Raw genomic sequence first — 22,816 nt, 5'->3', positions numbered from 1 at the left:
GCATGCAGTCCTGAAAGATACCCCTACCCCCACTAGCTGTCTCTGTCCCCAGCTATGAGAGGTAGAAAAGAGAGAATCTGGTGTGCCTCTCATACCCCCACCCCAAAGCCCTGGCTCAGAGGTCAACCAATCAAGAGGCCCCCAGATGGCACCTCTATCCCCAACACATACACACACATACACACACACACACCCTCCTTCACATAGCCACAACCATAGGACTGCACCTCCAGATACCTGGCAGTGCGGTCACTCGGAACAGGCAAGAGTTATTTTTAGAGGCCAAGTGACAGGATGGTGAGAGCAGTTCCACTCTGTCAGAGTTACTGCTGCCACCACCAGCTCTGATGAATCACTCTCCACTACGTTAATGGACAAGTCTGTCAGCATGGCCAGGGAGGCCACGCCACCTTCTAGAATGAATGTCTTGGATTGGTGACCACGCTGATCACACCAGGCTGAGCCCAGGATCACACCAGGGACAAGACTGCCAGGCCTGAGCCACTGCAGCCAACCCAGACCAAGCGCCCAGCACTGCCTCCCATAACCAATTACAGTCAGGCCAACACAACCCGGCACAGCACAGCCTGTGCAGGTAAGCCCCTTCAACACAGTCCAATCCAGCCCCACTGGGCCACCCAGGGACCTCTCTCTGCGAAATCCCTTTAGAGTGGCTATTGATGCCTCTCTCCACCCAATCCATGCAAGTCAGCCTCCCACCCTCTAAGCTACCGCTGCCGGGTTATTAAGACAATGAGCCTCCAATAAATTGGGCAGATTCAGACAGTGTCAATGCAGCTATCAACTGGTTTCATCTTTCTGGAGGGCACTTTGAAAAAGCACATGATAAGCCTTAAAAGTGTGCATACCATTTAACGCAGAAATTCTTTTTTAGGAATTGATCCTTAGGGAACAATGAAAGACACAAAGATGTGGCTATAAGAACATTTGTCTAAGCACTGTATACAAAAGTGAAGTACAGTATTGGAGTTAATGTATATGTCCAACAATAGTGGCTACGTTATATAAATAGTGATACATACGTATGCTGAAATACTACGCAGCTACCACAAAATAATGTTGTGGATCTGTATGTGGCTATGTAATCACATTCTTAACACAATACCAGTAAAAAAGCAGAGACAAAAGGGTATGTAACAAATGATCCAATTTCTATAAAATGTTTTTTGTTCTTTTGTTTTGTTTTGTTTTGTTTTTGAGATGGAGTTTTTGCTCTGTTGCCCAGACTAGAGTATAGTGGCACGATCTCAGCTCACTGCAACCTCCACCTCCTGGGTTCAAGCAATTCTTCCACCTCAGCCTCCCGAGTAACTGGGATTACAGGCGCCCGCAACCATGCCTGGTTAATTTTTGTATTTTTAGTAGAGACAGGGTTTTACCATGTTGGCCAGGCTGGTCTCGAACTCCTAACCTCAAGTGATCTGCTCACCTCAGCCTCCCAAAATGTTGGGATTACAGGCATGAGCCACTGTGCCGGGCCCCAATTTCTATAAAATATGTATGTATGTGTACATGCCTAGCAAAAAGCAAACTGGAAGGAAATATTTTAAAACATGTTACCAGAAGTTGTTTTATGATAGTGGAATTATTTCTTTTGTGTACGTTTGGGTTTTGTTTTGTTGCTTACTTTCTGGTATATATGTGTAAACATATTTATATAAGAAAGGTCTGTTACCTTCACCTCACTCAAAGCTTCTGGCCTGAACCATTGAAAGTGCTTCCTGGAATCTCACTAGAGCCCCCACCTTTCAGCAACCACAGCCCGCCTCAGGCTGCCTCTCTTGGCTTTGAACTTTGCTGCCCTCTTCAGTTGTTCCCTGGAATTTCACTAATGGAGACCATCTAGCCAATTCCCACAGTCTCCTGACACAGGCCCTCACAGTGGAAGTACCCTCCAGGGCTCCCTATTCATGCATAGAAACCAAACAGAGTCCAATTCCCTCATCTGACAGTAAAAGAAAAAATAATTATAATAATAAACATGACAGTTGTAGTGAACCTTCACATTTCTACTTTGTCTTCCTTTTTACAGAGCACTTTATTATACATGTTTCACTTAGCCCTCCCATTGGTGAGAAAACTGAGGGCCAGCAAGTATAGCAGCACAACACTTGCCAAAGGTCATAGAGTGAGTCAGGATTCCAATGCAGGTCTGATATTGACATATAAGGAGGTAAACGGAAGAAATGAACAGATAATCGTGAGCCCACAGTCTATGAAAGGGGCCATATTCTACAAAGCCCCTCCTCCTGCCCCCAGTGCCTTCTCCCAGCTGCTGTCCCCTACCCAGAATCCCACAAAACCCCATCTGGGGCCACGTGCCATACATCTACACACCAGCCCGTCATTCCCTCCCAGCTCTGGAAACAGGCTCTTGCTGCCTCCTCAGAAATCCTAGCAACGAGACATCCTGCAGCGCCACCCTCTCCACCTCTGGGCTCTTCCATCTTGGGCCTGTCTCATTAGGGGAGGGGGCGGCTGGTCGGGCTCTCTCATGGGGGTGGGGGCTGTGACACTCATACATGGCAGGGGCAGAGGGGAGATGAAATCAGCCTGGATGGCCCTCACTCTGGGCCTGCTCTTGCACTATTCATTTTTTGGGCTTCTGATTATCTGCTGACTGGGACAAAAAAAGAAGCCAAATCCTAGGGCATGAATTCTAGTCCATTCCAATTTATTTTTGCATTTCTGAAATACATGGATTCTTCCAACCAGAATATTAATATTCAAAATAGCAATAATAAAAGTATTAGCAAGAAAACAGCTACTTTATTCAGTGCTTACAACCACCCTTAAGAAGTCGTATCCCCACTTTACAGATAAGAAAACTGAGACCCAGCTTGCCTGAAGATACCTAGCAAATAAATGGAAAAACAATTGTGTCTGACATCCAAGTGTATACTTTGACTACCATGTCTCTTAGAAAGCACCTAATTCTGGTTGGGTGCAGTGGCTCATGCCTGTAATCCCAGCACTTTGGGAGGCCAAGGTGAATGGATCACTTGAGGCCAGGAGTTCAAGACCAGCGTGGCCAACATGGCAAAACCCCATCCCTACTAAAAAAAAAAAAAAAAAAAAAGTTGCCAGGTGTGGTGGTGCATACCTGTAGTCCCTGCTACTCAGGAGGCTGAGGCACGAGAATCGCTTGAACCTGGGAGGCAGAGGTTCAGTGAGCAGAGATTGTGCTTCTGCACTCCAGCCTGGGTGACAGAGTGCGACTCTGTCTCAAAAACAAACAACAACAACAGCAAAAACACCAAGGCCGGGCATGGTGGTTCATGCCTGCAATCCCAGCACTTTGGGAGGCCAAGGTGGGCAGATCACCTGAGGTCAGGCGTTCAAGACCAGCTGACCAACATGGAGAAACCCCATCTCTACTAAAAATACAAAATTAGCCGGGCATGTTGGCACATGCCTGTAATCCCAGCTACTCAGGAGGCTGAGGCAGGAGAATCGCTTGAACCCAGGAGGCGGAGATTGTGGTGAGCCGAGATCGCGCCATTGCACTCCAGCCTGGGCAACAAGAGCGAAACTCCATCTTAAAAAAAGAAAAAAAGAAGAAGAAGAAAGAATCTAATCCTATCCCTTTACTGCACAGATGGGAAAACCAAGACCCAGAGAGGGCAAGGGCTTTGTAATCAATCAACATCTATTTATTTACTGAGCAACAACTAGTGACTCTATATATTAATCATTGCTAAACCTAGGCAATGGGTTCACAGAAGTACATTCTACTATACTCTTTAGTTTTATGTATGTTCGAAATTTTGCATAACAAAAAAACTTTTTTTTTTTTTTTTTTTTTTTTTTTTGAGACGGAGTCTCGCTCTGCCGCCCAGGCTGGAGTGCAGTGGCCGGATCTCAGCTCACTGCAGGCTCCGCCTCCCGGGTTCACGCAATTCTCCTGCCTCAGCCTCCCCAGTAGCTGGGACTACAGGCGCCCGCCACCTCGCCTGGCTAGTTTTTTGTATTTTTTAGTAGAGACGGGGTTTCACCGTGTCAGCCAGGATGGTCTCGATCTCCTGACCTCGTGATCCGCCCGCCTCAGCCTCCCAAAGTGCTGGGATTACAGGCTTGAGCCACCGTGCCCGGCCAAAAAAACATTTTTTAAAGGATGACAGAAAGATAACTGACTATCACGCAAATCTTAAGTCTGGCTTGAACTTATAAAACTTGAACCAAATTTAGGAATATTTTTGCTCTGATAGTTTTGAAAATCAGAAAAAGGCAATTGTACTAGAACTTACTTCATAGCCTTTCTTTTCCCATCTTTCTGTAAAATTTTCTGCCTCTATTGTTGCTAGGAAATCAGTGAGCCAAAAGAATCCTCATTGGCCTAGCCAGGCCCTCTCCCTTCCCACACTGCCTCTCTGAGAGTACAGCGTCCCTGTACCCAGGAAGCTGGCCCTCTTGGGCCGGCTTTCTATGGATCCACAAGCCAATCACCACAAGAGGCTGAATGAGAGTCTGTCAGTCACTGGGAGACAGGCAGCTATAAATCCAGAGGACTATGATTAGAAAGCAAATTACAGGCCTCCCACTCTAAGTTTCCAACTCACAAAAACTTCTTGGCAGTCAAAGGGCCTTTACTCAAGTTGCTCAAAGTTTCCAGAGAGAGTGAAAACACACAAGGCAAGAGAGAAAAAACAATGGGACACAACAGAGGCAGAAAATTCTATAGACAGGTGGAGAGAGAGGCCACTGGGAGGCAGCATGTCACAATAGTTAAAAGCAAGGCTTTGGCAGCAGGTCAAAGTTCCAGTGCTTGTTCCAAAGCTTCCTAGCTGTGACACTTTGAGCAAATAACTTAACCTCTCTGAGTCTTTATTTTCTCAGCTGCAAACTGGGGATAATTCTTCCTACTACTCAGAGTGAACGCAGGGATTGAGTGAGGCAATATACGTCAAATAATTAACCCAGTTCCTGGCACATATTAAGCATACAATAAATAGTGGCTTTAAAAAATGTGCTGGCCTGGCATGGTGGCTCACACCTGTAATCCTAGCACTTTGGGAGGCTGAAGCGGGCAGATCACCTGAGGCTGGGAGTTGAGACCAGCCTGGCCAACATGGTGAAACCCTGTCTCTACTAAAAATGCAAAAATTAGCCGGGCGTGGTGGCACACACCTGTAATCCCAGCTACTCCAGAGGCTAAGGCAGGAGAATTGCTTGAACCTGGGAGGCAGAGGCTGCAGTGAGCCCGAGATCGTGCCACCGCACTCCAGCCTGGCCGACAGAGCGAGACTCTTGTCACACACACACACACACACACACACACACAAAAGTGCTAACCATACGACCCAGCAATTCCACTTCTGAGGTTATATCCAAAATAATTGAAAGCAAGGTGTCAAACAGATCTCTGTAGAGCCAAGGCCATAGCAGCATTATTCACATAGCCAAGAGGTGGAAGCAACAAGTGTCCATCGACAGATGAGTGGATAACCAAAATGTTGTACATACATACAATGGAATATTATTCAGCCTTAGAAAGGAAGGGAATTCTGACACACGTGACAACATGGGTGAACTTGAGGACATTATACTAAGTGACATAAGCCAGTCACAAAAAGACAAACACTGTATGATTCCACTTATCTGAGGTATCTAGTCCAATTTACAGTTACAGAAAGGAGAATGGCAGCTGCCACAGGTTGGGGGAGGAGGAAATGGGAGTTACTGTTCAATGGATATAGAGTTTCACTTTTTTAATATTAAAAAATTTGGCTGCGCGTGGTGGCTCATGCCTGTAATCCCAGCGCTTTGGGAGGCCGAGGTGGGCAGATCACCTGAGGTAAGGAGTTTGTGACCAGCCTGACCAACATGGCGAAACCCCGTCTCTACTAAAAATACAAAATTAGACGGGCATGGTGGTGCATACCTGTAATCCCAGCTACTTGGGAGGCTAAGGCAGGAGAATCGCTTGAAGACCAGCCAGGGCAACATGATGATGTCTCTAAAAAAAATAAAAAATTAGCCAGGTGTGATGGTGCATGCCTGTAGTCCCAGCTACTTGGGAGGCTGAGGGGAGAATATCCCTTGAGCCCAGGAGGCAGAGGTTGCAGTGAACCGAGATTGAGCCACTGCACTCTAGCCTGGGCAACAGAGCGAGACTCTGTCTCAAAAAAAAAAAAAAAAAAGAAAAGAAAAAGAAAAAAAAAGGAAAGAAAAGAAAAGAAAAGAAAAAAAGAAAGATAAAATGAGCCAGGCATGGTGGCATGCATGTGTAGTCCCAGCTACTTGGGAGGCTGAAATGGGAGGATCATCTGAGCCTGGGAGGTTGGGGCAGCAGTGATCGTGCCAGTGCACTTCTGCTTAGGCAACAGAACAAGACTCTGCCTTGGAAAAATAAATTTAAAAAATTAAAAAATTCAGGCTTACACCTGTAATCCAGTTACTTTGGGAGGCCAGGGCAGGAGGATTACTTGAAGCCAAGAGTTCAAGACCAGCCTGGGCAACAAAGGAAGAACCCCATTTTTACAAAAAAAAAAAAAAAAAAAAAACCACAGTATGCACCTGCAGCCCCAGCTACTCGGGAGGCTGAGGGAGGAGGACTGCTTAAGTTCAGGAGTTCAAGGATGGAGTGAGCTATGATTGCACCTGTGCACGCAGGCCTAGGCAACACAGTGAGACACTGTCTCTAAAAAAAAAAAAGAAATAAAAAAGATTTAAAAGTTCTGAAAATGGATGGTAGTGATGGTGTTGCACAATATGAACCTACCCAACACTACTGAACTGTACACGTACCTAAAAATGGTTAAGATGGACCAGGAACGGTGGCTTACACCTATAATCTCAGCACTGTGGAAGGCTGAGGTGGTTGGATCACTTGAGGCCAGGAGTTCCAAATCAGCCTGGGCAACACGGTCAAACCCTGTCTCTCCAAAAAAAAAAAAAAAAAAAAAATTAGCCGGACACAGTTGCATGTGCCTGTAGTCCCAGCTACTCAGGAGGCTGAGGCAGGAGGATCACTTGAGCTTGGGAGGCAGAGGTTGCAGTGAGCCAAGATCACACCACTGCACTCCAGCCTGGGCAACAGAATGAGACCCTCCCTCAAAAAACAAGTGGTCAAGATGGTAAATTTTAGGTTCTGTATATTTTACCACAAATTTGAAAAATTTTTTGTCAGTTCTAGCAAGAAAACCAAATAAGCAAGTAAAAGGTCATGAGATGATGACAGAGAAATAGGGGGAACTGAAAAAGTGAGACCACAGTAATAGGAAGGTGATCCAAAGAGGAAACACTCACCTCACATGCACGCCCTTCCTAAGCTGTCAAGTATAAAGGGAGGAAATTTTCTGGAGGGATTTATATTTCCAGGGTGTTCAGGACACTACCCGCTACCCTCAATTCTGCCCCTACCGAGGGGTTGTTCTGATAATCACTGAACAGGCCTGTGGGAGAACCTACCTCATCCGCTTCCCCTTTCCAGAATCCTCAAGGAAACAGTAAAGGATCAAAGTCTAGATGTAAAGGAAGTCTATCTTTACAACAACAGGCTGAGATAGCAACTTCCAGGCAGAAGAGCAGCTTATGCAAAGGTCTGAGCTATGAGCTATGCGTGGGAGACCTCCAGGGTGGCAGGAGCCTCAGATATGCAGAGGGAAGCAGGAAGGAGGCAGGGGCAAGAGGCGAAAGGCCACAGGCTAAACACTGCACTTCCCCTCATCTCAGTGACCGTTAAATCAATCCCAACCAGCAGGTATTAATATACCCATTTTATGCAGAGAGAAACGGAAATCCAGACAGATAAAGCAACAGATAAAGGAAACACAGATGGTGAGTGGAGAGGGGATTCCAAATCAGCTGACTCCTGACCTAATGCTTATTGCTTCAACCCATGTAGTATCAGTCCCTAAGGCCAAGACCGTGGGCTCCGGAGGCAGAATCCCAAATCCCACTCTATCCCTCATTGGTTGTGTGATCTGAAAGAAATTACTTAACCTTTTGAGTCTCAGTTTCTTCAACTGTAAAATGGGAATGACCATACGCCTACCTCGTATGGTTTTAAGAGAATTAAACGTAGTATTTCAAGGAAAGTGGATTGCAGGCCGTGATAATAGACAATACAAAGTAGGCTGGGCATGGTGGCTCATGCCTGTAATCCCAGCACTTTGGGAGATGGAGGCAGGCGGATCACTTGAGGCCAGGAGTTCAAGACCATCCTGATCAACATGCAAAACCCTGTCTCTACTAAAAATACAAAAATTAGCCAGATGTGGTGGCGTGCACCTGTACTCCCAGCTACTCGGGAGGCTGAGGCAGGAGAATCACTTGATCCCAGGATGTAGAGGTTGCATGCAGTGAGCCATGATCAAGCCACTGCACTCCAGCCTGGGCAACAGAGTGGGACCCTGGCTCAAAAAAAAAAAAAAAAAAGAGAAAACACAAAATAGTGTTCTTATTTATTATGCTTAGGCACCCCTCATGGACTCCCGCAGACAGACGTGCAGCCATTGCTTCTGCCTACCTGAGGCCAATGCAGCCTTTGGAGCAAAGTAGATGCCAGATCTGGACCCCTGAGGAGCTAATGGCCCAGGCTGGGCAGTAACCTTGCAGGGACAGCCTGGAAACTACCTCCTCCACTCTTTGTTCTCAACTCCATGGCCTGGGTAAGTTGTTCTGCAAATGTTCAGTGGGACACAGTCCAAGCAATCTCTGTTCTCATGGGAATAAATGTAACAGAAACAACTAGGGCTGCCAACTCACCCACCCTTTGGTCTCCACCATGGGTTGGTTTCCTGCCCCACAGTATCTTCTGGGACCAGATGGCCTAGAATGTCAAACCATCAATACCAGGAAGGCCTTTGGATACCATCGAATCCCACCCCTCATGCACATGGGAACACTGAGGCCTAGGAATTAGTGGGGATCTGCTTAAGTTCACAGCGTGAGCCAGTGGCAAAGCTAGAACACAACCTTGGGCTACCAACTCTCTGGTCTACTGGAGTTTCCAATTTATTTCACCATCGCTGTTTCTTGTGTCAAGCTTAAGTTTACATATTTGAAGTTCAAGAGTACAATCACCCCTGCAAGCCTAATTCTGGGAGGTGGCAAGAACTTTGGAGACAGACAGACCTGGGTTCAAATCCCAGCCCCACCACTTCCTAGCTGAGTGGCCCATCATTTATTTATACAGTAGAAAAAGCCAATGGGGGCAGAGGTTAAGAGCATAGGCTACAGTCCTAGCTCTACCATATCATGATGGGTGAGTCACTTTATCAACTGCTGGTTCAGCTTCCTCTTCCGTAAAACCTGCCTCACCTAGTCATCCAAGTATAGAATGAGAAAAATGTAAATGAAGAATCAGGTACAAGGTTTGCTATGAAGTAATGATGGATATTACTGTTATTTATTTATTTTTATTTATTTATTTTTTTGACAGGGTCTCACTCTGTTGCTCAGGCTGGAATGCAGTGGCATGATCTCGGCTCACCGCAAGCCTCAACCTCCCAGGCTCAAGCAATCCTCCCACCTCAGCCTCCTGAGTAGTTGGGACCACAGGCACGTGCCACCACGCCCAGGTAATTTTTGTATTTTTTGTAGAGACAGGGTTTGCATATTGCCCAGGCTGGTCTCAAACTCCTGAGCTCAAGCTATATGCCTGCATCAGCCTCCCAAAGTGCTGGGATTATAGCACCCAGCTGCTATTAATATTATCTTTAATACTATGATTGGGGTGTGCTTTCAGCAGGTAGCAAGAAGGTACTTCCATCTCAAAGCTCTAGTTCTCCTATTTCTCGTCATGGAATCATGGAGTGTTAAGCTGGCCAGGGCCGTGTATCACAGACAACAGAACTGAGATCCAGAGGGAAATGGCATGCTCAAGGTCAGGGAGGAAGTTAATGAGAGGGGTGAACTAGAACCCAGATCCTCTTGAATCTACTGACTTAATTCCCTAAACACAAGCTCTTACTTTGTGCATGGGCTTGCTGGGAAGAAATGTGGTCTTTCAGACCCCAAATACCAAAGGGTAGCAGGATCTCAGCCAGAATGGAACTCATCTTGCCCTCATGGCAGTCCCAGGCCAGAAGCAAGGCGGGGCTCCACGCTGGTGGACCAGGCCAACTGGGCTAGCAGCCAGAGTGGCGCCAAAGACACAGCTCAGGTCCTCTCACCAGCTACATAATAAAGTAATTATGGGATTAGGGATAAAATTAGTCACTTGTGTAATTATTTTTCTTAGAACAAGAGCAGAAAGGACCTTTTTCAAGAGTTGTTCCTTTGCCCTCCCAAGAGTATTCATGCAGAGACACAGATGAGTGCACACACACACAAGCACAAGTACACACACAGCAGTGATGGCGGTGTGTGGAGCGGGTGCTTAGCTTTCTGTGGCAGTGCCTCACAGCGGGTCCCACACCTACCAGGCCTACCTCTGAAGGCCAGGGGTGATATTTCCCATTGTCTGCCTCACTGAACACGTTTACCACACTATCACAGGTGCACTGCCTTCCTTCCAGGCCCCATCATGGAGAATCTCTCATACCCCTCCCTGGCCACAGCATATCAGGCCTGGACCCCCAAGCCCTCCCTCCATGTTGGAGGCTAGTGGTACAATTCCAGCAGGACCTGGGGGTCCAGTAATCCAGAGAGATCTTTGGTACTGGCTGCCATGGTAGGCATAATAATGCCCCCCACCCACAAAGATGTTCATGTCTTCATCCCCAGAATCAGGTGAATATGTTACCTCACATGGCAAAAGGGACCTTGCACAGGCGATGAGGTAAAGAGTTTTGAGATGGAGAATGGTCCTAGATTATCTGAATGGGCTCAATGTAACCACAGGGCTTCTTGTAAATCAAAAGGGGATTTGGGGGAGTCAGAGTCAGAGGAGATGTGATGACGGAGGCAGAGGTGGGAGGGACGCAGCTACTAGAAGGGGCCATGAACCAAGGCGTGTGGGCGGCCTGGAGAGCTGGAAAAGGTCAGGTAAGGATGCTCCCCTAGCAGCTCTTCCAACGCCCTGACTTCAGCCCCATATGGTCCATTTTCAGATTTCGACCTCTAGAAGTCTAGGGTCACCCATTTGTGTTGTTTTAAGTATGTGGTCATTTGTTAGGGCAGCATTAGGAAACTGACACAGTCACCTAGGGAGGGGTCCTCAGAACTCACCTTTACCTCCAGACCGAAACGCCCTCCTCAAGGGCTAGCCAGGGAGACTCCTTGGGGCCAGATATCCCCTGGATATACCTCTGGGGAACAGGCCTGAGCTGGGGCCCCAAGCTCTAACCTAGAGAGATAACTTTGTGGGGGAAAGCACCCCAGAAAGAAGGTGATGGCTCTGGGAAGAAAGGGAGAGACTCCACTTTATAGCTCCATCCAGAGACTCCACCCTTCCCACATATTCTCAAACAGAGGGCCACCTACCCCATAAACCACACCATCCACAGCAGTAGCCTGGCATCAGGGAAAGAGAGCACTGGAGGCGGGAAGCCTGATTCTGGCCTCAGCTCTGCCCCTGCGTCACCAGGTGGTGAGAGACCAGCCCCTTCCTCTCTCTAGGCCTGACCATTGTCATCATGGCTTACTGTATATCAAGTATCTTCCATGCTTTCATGCATAGAAAGCCTCACAGGGACCCTGTGAGGTGGCTCCCTGTCATGATGCTCACTTTACAGCTAAAGAAGTAGACTCAAGGTGGTTAAGAGGGGAGGCTGGCTTGAACCCAGGCAGCCTAACTCCACAGCCCTATTCTGCCTCCCACCTTAGGATGAATGAATGCATGGACAGAGGATAGTTGGGAGCAGTCCCTACACACAAGGAACAGGCTCTTCAGACCTAAGAGAAATTTAAAAACAGGCTGGGTGTGGTGGCTCACGCCTGTAATCCCAGCACTTTGGGAGGCCGAGGTGGGCAGATCGCCTGAGGCCAGGAGTTCAAGACCAGCCTGACCAACATGGAGAAACCCCATCTCTACTAAAAATGCAAAATTAGCTGGGCGTGGTGGCGCATGCCTGTAACCCCAGCTACTCGGGAGTCTGAGGCAGAAGAATCACTTGAACCCAGGAGACAGAGGTTGCAGTGAGCTAAGATTGCACCATTGCACTCCAGCCTGGGCAACAAGAGCAAAACTCTGTCTCAAAAAAAAAAAAAAAAAAAATTAGCCAGGTGTGGTGACGGGCTCCTGTAATCCCAGCTACTCAGGAGGCTGAAACAGGAGAATCCCTTGAACCCAGAGGCAGAGGTTACAGTGAGCCGAGATCATGCCATTGCACTCCAGCCTGGGCAGCAAGAGCAAAACTCCATCTTGGGGGGTGGGCGGGGCGGGAAGAGAGAGAAATTTTAAAAAATAAAATAAAAAGAGAGAGAAATAAAAAAGAGTTCCTGCCATTCACCCTGGATGCTGGGGGTTAAAGGTTGGCATAGCAGTTTGGCAAGTTTACCGAGAGCCTATAAGGCAGCCACAGCCTTTTACCCAGAATTCCCTTCCTGGGTGTTCACCCCAAGATACATCATCATATGAAATACAGGAAGAACATTTTATGCAATGTTCATTGCACTGTTATTCATAATAAAAAAACTGGAAACAGCTTGAATATCCATCAGCAGGAAAAGGGATGAGTCGATCATGTATTTAATAGAATCCTCAGTAACGACACAGAAGGCAGCTTCCGATACACCGTTAAGAGAAAAATGCAGGGTAGTACTGATGATGCAGTAGAAATTATGACTATGCAAGAAAGAGCAAAGGAAAACTGGTGAAAGGAAACACTCCAAGCTCCCAATCACATTTAGGAGTAATTTTTTTCTGCTTCCTATTTTCCCAAATCTTGGTACTATGTTATTATGGTTTTAATTAAAAAAAAAAAAAAACTGCCGGGCAACGTGGCAAGGTGGCTCATGCCTGTAATCCCAGCACTTTGGGAGGCCAAGGCGGGCAGATCACTTGAGGTCAGGAGGTCGAAATCAGCCTGGCCAATATGGAGAAATCCTGTCTCTACTAAAAATAGAAAAATTAACTGGGCATGGTGGCAGGTGCCTGTAATCCCAGCTACTCGGGAGGCTGAGGCATGAGAATCACCTGAACCTGGGGGGCGGAGGTTGCAGTGAGCCAAGATCGCGCCATTGCACTCCAGCCTGAGTGACACAGCAAGACTCCATCTCAAAGACAAAAAACAAACAAACAAAAAAAACTGCTGGGTGCAGTGGCACACTCCTGTAATCCCAGCTACTCTGGAGGCTGAAGTGGGAGGACCCTTGAGTCCCAGAGTTTGAGGCTGTGACTGCACCTGTGAGTTGCCACTGCACTCCAGCCTGGCCAACATAGTGAGCTCTCCTTTGTATTTTTTACAATAAATGAATAAATTGAATTTTTTAAATTAAAAAACGGTATTATTTTAAAGACAATAACTGCAATGCAGCCCTGAGGAACCCACACACTGAACGGTTAAGGAGAGGAGCAGGAACAGGCAAATGAAGGCAGGCCAGAGAGGGGGTGAGAAAGCCAGAAAGTGGGGTGTGCTGGCCCAGGAGATCAAGGAGAGGGAGCGCTTCAGGAGCAGTGAACCTGGGGTCAGGGTGGCCTGGGACCCACTAGTGACCTGATGCTTGCCCTTATGCCCCCCAATTGCATTCATAACGCAAACCAGGTGCCAAGAATGATCTAATAATCAGCCTTCACACACTCCCCAGGAAGGCGTCTGAAAAAGTGCCCCCACCATGACCAGTGGCTCCAGGAGCAGTATTTACAATGCAAACCAGGCTCCCAGGAGAAGCGGTAACACACACACCCGCGGCCATTCACCCCGCAGTCCAGCCCAAGCAAAACAGGAGAGGCCTCACGTATAAGAGCCTGGTCAGAATTTTCTGGTGTCTTCAGAATAGGACTCTCTTGGTCCATACCAGTTCTACCACCTGTGTTTCCACAGGGACTCGCAAACCACCCCCAGGACCCACCCCTTACCCCTGCCCATGCTGGCTTCTTAGGCCCATCCCTCAGCCTCTTTGAGACACGTCCCTTACATTCTGTACCTCCTCCATGTAAGCTACACAAAAACAAGCTTGCCCAGACAGTCACATCTCACTGGGACAAATTCACCCACCCACACACCCACCAGTCTTTTTTCTTCTGAGAATGCCCCTTCCTCCCTCTCTCCACCCACCTCATCCAGGACCCCAGGCAAACCTCAGCAAAGGAGGGAAGGTCCCCCAGCAACTCATGCCTGACTTCAACATCCCATCCCTGCCTCCCACCACAACTCTGACAGATAGTGGTCAGGTCTGGGCTGCTGCCTCTAGACCCTAGAGGTGGAGAAAGGCTAGGTCACAAAGCTAAAAACTAAACCAGGCTCTGAAGGTCTAAGAAGACCCCTCTAACCCTCAACCTGGTGAGTCGACAAGAAGCAGGGCTGAGTCACTACCAGATGCAACCCCATCACACCCCATGCTAAGAAATTGACATTGCTTACAGCCCAAATGCACGGGTCATCCTCCTGGGCAGCCTGTGGTAATGAGTGTCGCTGGGCCAAGGCAGGGCCAGTACCAATTAAGGTTGCTCCCTTTCCTGCCAGTGAGCTCAGTCTCATTACTTTGCTCCATTTTCAGCTCATCTGAAAAATCCTCATTTGAGGTCCCTGGAGGATCTTAAAAGTGTTATTCAAACATTAGCTCTGACACACAGCCTCCCCCATCCGCCCAAGGCAATACTTTTTTCTCCCTGCTTTTTGGCACTGCCAGGAATGAGCAGCATCTAAGGCCCTGCCTGGGGCACCTCAGGTCCTGCAGCCTAGGGCCCCTCCTCGATCTGAACTTTCCCTATCTCCCTGCCTTGTTTAGAAGAGAGAGCAGGGAAGGGAACTTGGTGTCTCCTGTATGGCAGACACATCATCTTGGCAACAAGCCCTGTGAGGTGGCATTATTATTCCTGTGTGATAGATGGGGAGACTGCAACTAAGCCACCCTCCCAAGGTCACCTAGCCAGCAGGTAGACAAGTTAGGCCTGGAACCCAGGACTGCTGAGCTCCAGGGCTCTTCCAGCTGCTCCCGGCAACCCCCGCATGCTCCTGTCTGCACACTGCCTAGCCCCACCCTGCAACAGACATGAGCACCCATCATTTGTTCCTCCTGGCTTCTGACCTTGGGGCTCGGTCCAGGTGAGACAGATGAGAACAAGGGGGATTGCAGGATGTGGGGCTTTTAGGACAGGCTTCAGGGAGCACAATTTTTCCTAGAGAAAACCAAAACAATTCTCAAGGCTGGTTGCAACCCCCTATTCTGACCTGCATCTTACAAGGGAACATACGAGAGAGAATGCGGTCAGAGGCATGTGAAGGACCACGAAGGTCAGAGAGGAGGGGATGTGGGCTGTGTGGTCAGGGAAGTCAGAGCTGGCAGGACCAGAGTTTAGCCCAATGCCTTCATTTTTCCATGTAGGGAAACTGAGGCCCAGGGAGAAGAGACCTGCCCAAGGCCAAGAGTGAGTCTGGCTATGTCAGGATTGGTGTATAGGTTTCCTGATTCTTAGGCTAGTTTTCCTGGACCTAGAAGGATGAAAGGCCTGGAGCAGATGCTGCCTGGGATTAGTGAAAGACGAATAAGCAAGGGTATCCAGCACCCCCAGCTAAGGAGGTAGGACAGAGACACCAACACAGTGCATCCATGGGGACTCCAGCCTTGCTTGTCTCTCACCTCAGGGAAGGTGTAGGCAGAAGAGAGGCCCTTCCATTCACCAAAGCTTAAGCTCCAGCAGGAGCCAATCAGGGCCTCAGAAGAAGGCAGAAACTTCGGTTCCCCTGGCAACTCAGACAAAGGCATCTCCTCATCACTGCAATCAGCTTGGGTGGGGATGCAGACTGTATTCCTCCAGACCCAGACAGGGCTCTCCTCTGCTTTTCTCATAAGGAGGGGGTACCAACCCAATCCCTTTGGTTTTAGCGCTGAAACTTCAGTCATATCTCTGAGCTCATCTCAGATGGGAGGCGGGGTATGGATGAGCCTCACTGTCGGAGGCTTAGGACAATAGCTGAGTCCTCTCCAGTCTGCGGGGGCCCTCCCGCTGCCACTAGATGTGTGCCTCTGAGATGGGCCGGGGGCTGTGCTGATGTTCATGAGTTCATCACCCCTATCCTCCTCTCCAGAGACAGTGCCAGCTGCATGCCATGGGAAAACCTGTAGCTGGCAGTGAGGTGCCTGAGCCAAGCCCAGCTGTGGCATTATTCACAATCATGAGCAACTTGCATGCACCTTCTCTTGTTCCCATCCGTAAGGAAAATTAGACAGATAATCTAAGACCTAAGTTTCTCTGGAATGTGAGCTTCCAGTCCACACCCATCAAGAAAATAATAGGGAGAGGGAGCACGCAGGAGCTTACCTTTCACCACTCTTGAAAAGTTGCCTAGTCTTGGCCCAGAGGAGTGGAATAAATACAAAACATTCCACTGGCCGGGCATGGTGGCTCACACCTGTAATCCCAGCACTTTGGGAGGCTGAGGCAGGTGGATCACCTGAGGTCGGGAGTTTGAGACCGGTCGGACCAACATGGAGAAAACCCGTCTCTACTAAAAATACAAAATTAGCCGGGCATGGTGGCGCATGCCACCTGTAATCCCAGCTATTCGGGAGGCTGAGGCAGAAGAATCAGTTGAACCCAGGAGGCAGAGGTTGCAGTGAGCCAAGATGGCACCATTGCACTCCAGCCTGGGCCACAAGAGAGAAACTCCGTCTCAAAAAAAAAAAAATATATATATATATATATATATATATTCCACTAACTGGAACTGCCTCTTTGTACATGCTTTGAAGAAAATCACAAGAAAACTGATAGACTCTGAAATACAGCTTCCAAATAAAATTCCCAGCTTTGTTACCACCAAAGGAGGCCAAGCTGCCACCCCTCCTTAGGAGGTATGTACAGTGTCCCCACAGGAGGCCTTCCTCATCCCTAATGGAGGAGTCATCATTCAGAGATTTTAGAAAGATTTTCTACACAGAGAGTCAGATGAAAGAGAGGTTTCTCAGGGAGCTACTGAATTCCCAGAAAAGTCAAACTACAGGCATCAAAACCCACATGCACTGTCCATACTTTCAGCTTTATAATCTCGTCAGCCACCCCATTGAGAAAGCCTGCAGCCATCCAAAACAAGTTCCTTTCTCCCCCCTCCCTTCCCAGAGACCCATCAGGCCCCACACTCTGTCCATTCTCTGTCTCAACTCACTCTGGGATCTATTCCCTCTTCTATACTTCCACGAGCCTGAGATGAAGCCCATCACTTCTCACCAGGCCACACCAACAGCCTACCATCCGTCTCCTGGTCTCCAGGCTTACCCTTCCAATTCATCCCCCCACTGCTAGAAATCGGATCACATCATTCTCAGCCTAATACCCTGCAGTGTCTTCATCGCTTTCCAGATAAAGTGTCAGCTCCTGGCCAGTACACACGGGCTGCAGGAGCTGGACCCACCTGCCACTCCACTTGCCTCCTTGCCATCCACAACACACACAGGAAACTCCTGCCATTCCAAAGCACCCTCCTGTTTCATGCCTCTGTGCACTTGTGGTTGAATCTACCTTTCTGAATCCCCCACTGTTGAATGGAAGATAATAGCTCACCTTTACTGAGCGCTCAGTAGGTGCTAGGCTCTCTGCTAAGCCCTTTGCAGGTTCTACCTCATTGATCCTCCCAAGAAAACTATGAGACAGGTACGAACAGCAGCCTGTTTACAGATGAAGAAACAGAATCAGAGATTCAAATGAGCCTAGCAGAAGTCACACGGTTGATAAGGGTTGACAAGGGGCTCAAATAGAAATTCAAGCATCTGACTCTTAGGTCACCCCTAACCTCCACTCCCCAGAAACAGTGTAATGGCCACGTGGAATCAGAAAACACAGCATGCTCCTAACTGTGTCCCCTCCTTCTGGGCCTGTGGGAATAGCCTGTCTCAGAGAATGACACCAGAAAGGTTCCCAGCCTGTCTCTCTCTGGGTTTGTCCGCCACCCTGCACCCCCACCACCATACAGCACAGCCCCTTGAGAACACAAAGTGGCTGAGCCCACATCTCAGAAGTCGGGCTTTATAGTTACGTTAATGGCCCAGCAATGACTTCCAGCTACTGTCTTTCAGGAAGTCTAAACTCTTTGGCCAAGCATCAGGGACCCCCAAGATCTGGCACGAGCGCATCACTTTCCAACCTTAATTGCCCGCTGCATCCCCTACCCACCATGTATGCAATCTATCGGTGGGTATTTATTATCTCTGCCATGTCAGTTTTCACTAAAAGCTGCCATTTATGAGCACCTCCTAAGAGCCATACCCTATGCCAGGCACTCAACCAGCACTCTCTCATTTCCTTACAACTCATTCATTCATTCATTCATTCATCCAACAAATACTTATTGAATACCTACTGTGTACCATGCCATGTGGAATCCAGAGTGAACATGACATTAAAAGAAAAAGACAAATAGCTACAAATTGTGATAAGCATTATGAAGGAATCAAGAGGTGGTGAAAAAAGCAGTGCAGGGGGTGGGAGGACTAAATTAAACTGAGACGTAAAGAGTAAGAAAGAGCCAAGGTGGCAAAGAGCCAGGAAAAGAATTCTAAGCAGAGGGAACCTAAGCATGTGTAAAGGTCTTGAGGCTGGAATGAATTTGCTAAATGAATAAAGAGAAGACTCCTGTGGCTGATGGAAATTACCAATAGAATCATTTCCAATGACCAATAGAGACCAGTAGAGATAGATATCTGGAAGGGGAAGCAGGGACCGGCTCACTCAGGGTTCTGTACACCATGGTAAGGAGTTTAGATTTTATTCTAAGGGCAGAGGAAAGGCACTGAGTGACATGGTCAGATTTGTGTTTTTGTTTTTGTTTGTTTGTTTTGAGACGGAGTCTTGCTCTGTTGCCTAGGCTGGAGTGCAGTGGCGTGATCTCGGCTCACTGCATGCTCCACATCCCGGGTTCCATTCTCCTGCCACAGCCTCCCAAAGTGTTGGGATTACAGGCGTAAGCCACCGCAGCCAGTCAAATTTGTATTTTGCAAAGTTCACTCTGGCTGCCACTTGGAAAGGAGACTTGGGAATGTAGACGGTGTATGTATTGTATGCAAAGTAATTGGCATAGCACTGGCACATAGGTGCTCAATGAATGTTAATTCCCTTTTTCTTCTCTCTCTATCCCCCATCTCAGACTGGGAATGTCCTCTTCATCTAACTCCCATTCCTTCTTCTGATCTATACATTGTCAGAACTTAAATTTTCTGCCCAGGCGCAGTGGTTCACTCCTGTAATCCCAGCACTTTGGGAGGCCAAGGTGGTGGATCACCTGAGGTCTTTGATCACCTGAGGCCAGGCGTTTGAGAACAGCCTGGCCAACATGGCGAAACCCTGTCTCTACTAAAAATACAAAAATTAGCCAGGCATGGTGGTGGATGCCTGTAATACCAGCTACTTGGGAAGCTGAGGCAGGAGAATCGCTTGAACCCGGGAGGAGGAGGTTGCAGCGAGCCGAGACTGTGCCACTGCAATCTAGCCTGGGCAACAGAGCGAGATTCTGTCTCAAAAACAAACAAACAAACAAAGCAACAGAACTTAAATTTTCTGAGGACATGTGATCTGGAAGACATGTGTCTTCCTGATTAGATAGGGAAACTGAGGTCCAGTGAGAGTACACAATTTTCCCAGTGTCACAGAGGGGGCCTGTAGCAGCGGTGGAACTTTCCTGCCTTCCCCTCTTCCCCCGAACCCTGGGCTGATCTGAAGGTCGGGAGGAACGAGAGGCAGCAAGTGCGAGGGCCTTTCCTCTGTGTTCTTGTTCTCTACCTCTGCCCCTCCCCCCAATCACAGAGCCGTCCAGAAAGCCTGGTTCTCAGTCAATTAAGGTCTCAGGGTAAGTGGAGTGTGGGAGGGGGCCTAGAGAAAGCCCCATCTCTAGGTATCATCTCTCCTTCTGCTTGAACCAGATAAGGGCAGGCCAAACTATAGAAAGAAAACTTTCCCATGGAGACTGGATGCTTGCTAGGATGTTGCTGATCCTATCGACATCCCCAGGAAGCGAGCAAGGGTCGAGGCACTCATTTTACCAAGGCAGAACCTGCGGCAGTCAGTGCTCTATCGTTTGTTCAGGGATGGAGAGAAAATGGCAGAGTCCCAACTAGAATCATACAACGTGGCTGTCTGAGGATCACTGAGCCCAAAGCCCCATTGTACAGGTGCTGACACTGAGGTCCAAGAAGGGAAAGGGGCTGGCCAAGGGCCACATACCGAGTAAGTAGTGGAACCAGGACTAGAAGTCTGCGTGGCCTCTGCCTTCCAGCTTGCCAGGAAGCCTTCCTTGAGAAAGGTAGAAAAGGCAGCAGAAGTGAGGCTGGGATTTGGGGGTATGGGGGGAAGCACAGGGCAGCACTGCCTCCTCAGCCTTGCCCCACCCCAGCTCCCAGCCCTCACACTGCTCACGGGTGTGGCTAAACCTGCTAAACCAGTCTCTGTGCCAGAGCTGAGCAGCAGAGCCCAGAGCTTCAGGGTTATGGGTGAGGCTGTAGACACCAAGAACCAGGAAGGACACAGAGAGGCTCTTCCAGGGCCTGCTAGCCTAGGCCACATGGCCACGGCCAGGAGAAAGGATGGGCACTCACAGCTGAGTGGCTCCACCACCAGGAACGGTGCACAGCAGGACTCACCAGGCCTCCTGTCCCCATTTGGCACAAAGGCTCGCCCTCTGCATCGCCCCCTCCTCTGGACACTCAACCTATAGGCTGTTTGAATCAATTGGGCAAGAGACCCAGGAACTTATCCGAGAAACATGACAGGAGGCAGGGAAACATGACAAATGACATGGAGACACTTCTCCCCCACCAACCATAAGCATCAGGATAAAATGTGGCCACTATCCACCTGGCCAGGTGCACACAGGCTCTATCCTTTGCCCTCCCCCACTCCGTGAGCAACGCCCAGTAACAGCTGAGCACACGACTCACTTGTGCAGGGAGGGATCAGTAGATCTGGGTTCCAGCATAGTTTGGTGACACTTGGCAAAGTCTTGGGGAAAGCTACTCTTCTAGGGCTTTGGTTTCACCACCCTTCCTGAGGCAGGACTAGGTTAACTGCATAGTTTCAGGGGGCCTTGAAGGTCTGCTCTCACTCCATCCCCACTCCAGCTTTCCCCACTTCCTGCCCAAAGGTAAGAATAAGAGGTTACACCCACCAGTGCATGGGGTCCCTGCTGGACAGGTCTGGCTTCTGTGTCAGGGGCTGTGTTGCTGGAACCTGTTCCGTCAGCTCTGAGAAGCCAGCAGGAGACCCCACAGGCTAGAGTGTGGGGAAGCTGATGAGCTACCCACCCCAGAGGTCACTTCCAGGGCCTGTGAGACCCAGGAGCCAACTGCCAGGCAGGAAGGGACCTTGGAATCAGCCTGGGCTCCTGTGAGCACATGACACATAGACCAGGCAAATGCCCCACAAACGCCAGGGACTGTTCTCATATTCCAGCCAATCCCCTCCTTTGGTAGATAGGGAAGAAGAGGACCAGAGAGAGGCAAGGACCAGCCTAAGGTCACCCAGCACGGCAACAGACGAGGCAGCATCACAGCCCAAGCCTGACCCCTAACACAAGGGCTCCCAGCACATGCTACCTCCCCCAACAGAGGTATTTTTCCAAATTTGAAATCATGCATCCCATGGAGGAACCAACAGACATCTTTGTCACTGCCTCTTGGGAAATGCCAGAGAATGGTATGAAGTTCTGCTTTCGGGCTGCTATAACAAAACACCATCAACTGGGTGGCTCATAAACAACAAAAATTTGTTTCTCACATTTTTGTGAGAAGTCAAAGATCAGGGTGCCAGCAGATTCTGTGTCTACAGAGGGCGGCTTTCTGGTTCAGAGATGGCTCCTTCTAGCTTGTCATCATATGGTAGAAGGGAAATCTAGCTCTCTGAGATCACTCTTTTTTTTTCCATGTCAGACAGGTAATGCGTTGATGTTGTAATAAGGTTTGAAGGTGGCACATCTCACACACGTACGTGAATACCCAATCATCATGCTCATGAACTACCAAAGGCTCTGGGATCTTTTATAGGGACATTAATCCCATCCATGAAAGTGGAGCCCTCATGACCTCATCACCTCCCAAAGGCCCCACCTCCTAATACCATTATCTTGGTGGTTAGGATCTCAACAAATAAATTATAGGGGGACACAAACATCCAGACCACAGCATGTGTTTACCTGCCATGTTGGCCTCTGTATCCCAGTACACAGGACAAATGGGAGTTTTTAATAACAATGTGCTGACTAAATCAGGACTCAATGGAGGAGCAGCTGGAGGCAGAATCCATTTCTAGGCCCAAGCACTGGGGTGGTGGGTAGGAGAAAGAGAAACAGATGAGAGAGAAAATATGAATCTGGCTGTCCAGGGCTCAGGCTCCAGCCAGGCTACATCAAACAGACAGGGACACAGTCAGCCTAGAGCTTCAGAAATCCTAGATTCAAAGGCAAAAGACAGATTGCCCATCACACTGAATGTATGGACTTCAAGGCCTATGTGTGCTTCTGGGGCTTTCCAAGTTCACCGGACCAGTCCTTCTTTGCTCACTCAGTCTTCAGCTGGACTGACTGTCCTTTTCCTCCTGTGTGCTCTACAGTCCAGTGGATAAGACTCAGTACAGCCTCTGGTTTTGAATCCCACCTTCACCAACACTTAGGCAAATTGTGACACCTTTCTGTGCCTCAGTTTCCTGATCTGCCAACTAGGGACTATACTATAACCTATTTCTTTTTTTTTTTTTTTTTTTTTTTGAGACAGAGTCTCGCTGTGTCTCCCAGGCTGGAGTGCAGTGGCGTGATCTCGGCTCACT

General features: G+C 48.6%; 1 protein-coding gene and 1 non-coding gene across 24 annotated transcripts in view; both read right to left on the bottom strand.

The window, feature by feature from the left end:
- The window catches only part of EPB41L1 (erythrocyte membrane protein band 4.1 like 1), a 140,323-nt gene that overhangs the window by 89,261 nt on the left and 28,246 nt on the right, over window positions 1-22,816 (bottom strand). The window lies entirely within an intron of this gene.
- LOC123567377 (small nucleolar RNA U13) lies at window positions 21,919-22,022 on the bottom strand. The gene has a single exon (XR_006690291.2). It is a non-coding gene; the product is annotated as a small nucleolar RNA U13 (small nucleolar RNA).

The sequence above is a fragment of the Macaca fascicularis genome, chromosome 10 (assembly GCF_037993035.2).
Source record: "Macaca fascicularis isolate 582-1 chromosome 10, T2T-MFA8v1.1".
In the NCBI taxonomy this organism is placed as follows: domain Eukaryota; kingdom Metazoa; phylum Chordata; class Mammalia; order Primates; family Cercopithecidae; genus Macaca; species Macaca fascicularis.
The sequence above is the reverse complement of the archived record's forward strand: the minus strand, read 5'-3'. Positions and strand labels throughout refer to the sequence as shown.